Here is a 4,681-nt window from a genome sequence, read left to right on the forward strand (position 1 = left end):
CTTACCATCATTGGTTTGCAAGCAGTATCTCTACATAGATAATTCTCTTCTACACCACACAAGTAATATACTAAAGAATTATTACAAAGTGTTTTAGCCTCCTTACGGCATGTTCATTCATCACCCTCCTATAAAAAAGATTTGTTTTTGGCCTTTCTTTTCTATACTGGCAGTCATAAACCAAAAATACAGGTAAATGATCACTAATATCATTTATAAGTAATCCACTTGACATTTTGCTATCAATATCATTAGTAAATATATTATCTATTAGTGTTGCATGCTGGGTTGTTACTCTACTTGGTTTTGTAATTTTTGGGTGTAAACTACATCTATATAATGTGTTAAAAGAATGGGAGATAGGGGAGAAAGGACAAATGTTACTTAGAATAGGAGAACAGGTAGTGGATAGCAGAATATTAGTAGATAGTAGAATATTAATACAGGTCATGAGGACCAAAAAAATTAGGAATCAGAGGAAAAACGTGACAACAGAGATGGAGAGACTTTACTGTCTCAGTGTTTTTTATTTAACAATGTTCGGTGGTTCACATGTGCAAACCAAGTAGTGATATTCACGTTTATTCTGTGAGGTTGGTCATTAACACCCTCTTCTTTTCACTCCACACCTACTATATTTTTTAGCTTCCTCCTCATCCTTTTCAGTTTCTCTACCTCTCACTCCATACCCTCTCTCCCTCCCCAGCTATGTTCCCCTCCCTCTCTTTACTTCCTACTGTTCCTTCTGCCTGTCGGGCTATCTGATTTCTCTCCCAATCTCATTCGCACTCACCCCCAACCCACCCACTCCTCATTCTCGCATCTCCTTCACTCTCTTTTTCCATCCCAGCCTTTCTCACCATACATCTCTACCTTCCCCACCTTCCCCACCTCCCACTCCTACTCTTCTCTCTGTAGTCACTGCAGCGTGTCTAATGGTTCGGCTCATTCTCAGCAGATCCACCACACGGAGGCCGAGCAAGCAGCAGCATCGACTAACACCTCCCAACCACTGGCCTTATCAAGACTGACAGCCGGCTAGACCACATGGATACAATTACAAAGACACATGCCTGCAAATGCACAAATATACAAGCATGTGCACAGAGAATTCTATGTGCACTATACTGTGTTAAGAAAAAGTAACTGAACCCTCAGTTCTGATCTGCAGCTACCAGAAGCAGTTTTTGGAGCTTCAACTGGTTATTAAACCCAAAAGGTCATTTTCTTTATAAAAAAAAAAAGTAATAATAATAATAATTCAACATAATTACTACATAATTTCACATTGTATACTTTAGGACTACAACTAACTGCTGTTATTATCAAATCATCTATATATTGTTTTCTTGATTCAGCATGTCATCTATAAAATGTCAGGAATTTGACAGAAATCACATCTGGGAAAAATGTATTGAGTTTTAGTTTGGCTCATATCCCACTAACATGGAGGAGGCAGAATTTATGACCTATACTGCAGACAGCCACCAGGGGGCGATTGATTCGCAGTGGCTTTATTTATGGAAGCTGTCAGAATGTCCGTCATATATACCGTCAATGGATGACATTCTCAAAGGTTTTGATTGACTCTAGTCAAAAATCCAAAAAGGTTTTATTTACTATCACATAAGGAAAAATAGCAAAGCTTCACATTTAAGAAGCTGAATTTGGGTCGCATTTGGCATTTTTCTTTAAAAGTTACTTAGAATTCCCAATTTTCTTTCATTTGACTAATCAGTTAATTGTTTAAACTGTGACACGGTGTTGGTTTGTTAAAAGTCTATAAGCTTGTTTAAAACAGTATCGCTATACCTTACACACCTGTGCTTGAAGTAATGAAGATTAACTAATTTTAGTTCTGACAGCATCCCTCTCTCATATGAGCAACTTTTAAAGTTACTTGGCAACAGGAACAAAAACTCTAAAAACATGTTATCTAATTGCAGACAAAGGTTTCAAGTAATGCAAGAGCAGCTATGGTGAATCCAATTTGGCATAGAAATCACTAGGGTTAGGACAGTATATCGAAAATTAAATATATTGCAATACAAAAATGTCACAATATGTATTGTTTTGACTAGTGATACAGTGGGGCAAATAAGTATTTGATACACTGCTGATTTTTCAAGTTTTCCCACTTACAGAGAACGGACAGATCTGTAATTTTCATTGTAGGTACGTCCCAACTGTGACAATCTACCAAAAATTCCAGAAAATCACATTGTTAGATTTTTAAATAATTTATTTCCATTTTATTTCATGAAATAAGTATTTGATCACCTTCCAACCAGCAAGAATTCTGGCTCTCACACACCTGTTAGTTTGTCTTTAAGAAGCCCTCCTATCCTCCACTCATTGCCTGTATTAATTGTACCTGTTTGAACTTGTTACCTGTATAAAAGACACCTGTCCACACACTCAATCTATCAGACTCCAACTTCTCCACTATGGGCAAGACCAAAGAGCTGTCTAAGGACACTAGGGACAAAATTGTAGACCTGCATAAGGCTGGGATGGGCTACAGGACAATGGGCAAACAGCTTGGTGAGAAGGCAACAACTGTTGGCGCAATTATTAGAAAATGGAAGAAATTCAAGATGACTGTCAATCTCCCTCGGACTGGAGCTCCATGCAAGATCTCGCCTTGTGGAGTATCAGTGATCCTGAGAAAGGTGAGGGATCAGCCTAGAACTACACAGGAGGACCTGGTCAATGACCTGAAGAGAGCTGGGACCGCAGTCTCAACGGTTACCATTAGTAACACACTACACCGTCATGGCTTAAAATCCTGCAGCGCACGCAAAGTCCCTCTGCTCAAGACAGCACATGTCCAGGCCTGTCTGAAGCTTGCCAAAGACCATCTGGATGATCCAGAGGAGGCATGGGAGAAGGTCATGTGGTCAGATGAGACCAAAATAGAACTTTTTGGTATAAACTCCACTCACGGTGTTTGGAGGAAGAAGAAGGATGAGTACAATCCCAAGAACACCATCCCAACCGTGAAGCACGGGGGTGGAAACATCATGCTTTGGGGGTGCTTTTCTGCAAAGGGGACAGGACGACTGCACTGTATTGAGGAGAGGATGGATGGTACCATGTATCGCGAGATTTTGGACAACAACCTCCTTCCCTCATTAAAAGCATTGAAGATGGGTCGTGGATGGATCTTCCAACATGACAATGACCCCAAACACACAGCCAGGGCAACTAAGGAGCGGCTCCGTAAGAAGCATTTCAAGGTCCTGGATTGGCCTAGCCAGTCTCCAGACCTGAACCCAATAGAAAATCTATGGAGGGAGCTGAAACTCTGTGTTGCCCAGCGACAGCCCCAAAACCTGAAAGATCTGGAGAAGACCTGTATGGAGGAGTGGGCCAAAATCCCTGCTGCAGTGTGTGCAAACCTGGTCAAGAACTACAGGAAACATCTGACCTCTGTAACTGTAAACAAAGGTTTTGGTACCAAATATTAAGTTCTATTTTTTTATTGTATCAAATACTTATTTAATGCAACAAAATGCAAATAAATTATTTAAAAATCTAACTGTGATTTTCTGTAATTGTTTTGTAGATTCTGTCTCTCACAGTTGAGGTGTACCTACAATGAAAATGACAGATCTGTTCATTCTTTGTAAGTGGGAAAACTTGAAAAATCGGCGGAGTATCAAATACTTATTTGCCCCACTGTATATATGTTATGTGGTATCCATACACCAGTGACATCATGTTTTTTGTAAATAAGATAGCCTAACAGAATGTGAGTCATTATATCTCATTGTCCTTTACATAATCTAACCAGTGCTAGAAAATGGGGGAAAAGAGGAATTAAGTACAAGTATTCTGCAGCTAATCATACATTGTTGTCATTGAATTTTTAATTGTATTGTGACTGAATCAAATCCATATTGTGCATAGAATTGTATCGAGAAATAGTCATGTTGTCTCAGCCCAAGACATTTACAGCATATCACTTTTTATTTTTTAATTAAAATCACAGTTATGTGATTGTTATTATGCTAATTCCCCAGATCTTAAACTGATCATGTATGATGATGAACATGGTCATAAAAAGACTGCACAACCTGCCTCGGGTTTAGAGGATGCACACTTCAAACCTCCATATTCTGAAACAGAGTATAATGTCCACATCAGGTTAAGGTTTTATAAAGATCTATTTGATCTTGGGTTTTTGAAAAAAAAAATCCTTATTTATGATGAAAATTGGATGTAAGAGCATTTTGAAAAAGAAGTCCCAGACCTTAGTGTCAGTTGTTCTTCTTAAGAAAGAGCTTCTTTGTAGAGTTGGGAAATCGTACCAACTTTCAAGAACCACAAAATCTGCCTTTAAAAGAGGTAAAGATTCTCGTTCCTCTGCCAGTTTGTTCATTATTATACAGTAATTCTCCTGTCAGACACTGTGTACACACAACAACAATAGTAACCATTCATTCATACAGTCACACACAAAGAAGTCTTCACACTGTAAGTACACACACACCGAGTCCTTTCCCCTCTTATTTGGCTTGGCACAAACTTATCTCCTCAAAACGTAAACACAGCGTTAATCCAAACTGCAGCACGGCCTCGCCTATCACATAGACACACTATCACACACTACACACAAAGTGCACGCAGGAAGTACTCAATATGGGGCCAAAAATACATCAAAACCTTGGATCGCCTT

The 4,681-nt window shown here is 39.1% G+C and overlaps 1 protein-coding gene across 1 annotated transcript in view; it reads left to right on the plus strand.

Annotated features, from left to right (window-relative positions):
* Positions 1-4,681, plus strand: part of maea (macrophage erythroblast attacher, E3 ubiquitin ligase) — a 74,210-nt gene that overhangs the window by 57,057 nt on the left and 12,472 nt on the right. The gene's annotated exons all lie outside the window — the stretch shown is intronic.

The sequence above is a fragment of the Monopterus albus genome, unplaced genomic scaffold, assembly GCF_001952655.1.
Source record: "Monopterus albus unplaced genomic scaffold, M_albus_1.0 scaffold86.1, whole genome shotgun sequence".
Lineage (NCBI taxonomy): Eukaryota > Metazoa > Chordata > Actinopteri > Synbranchiformes > Synbranchidae > Monopterus > Monopterus albus.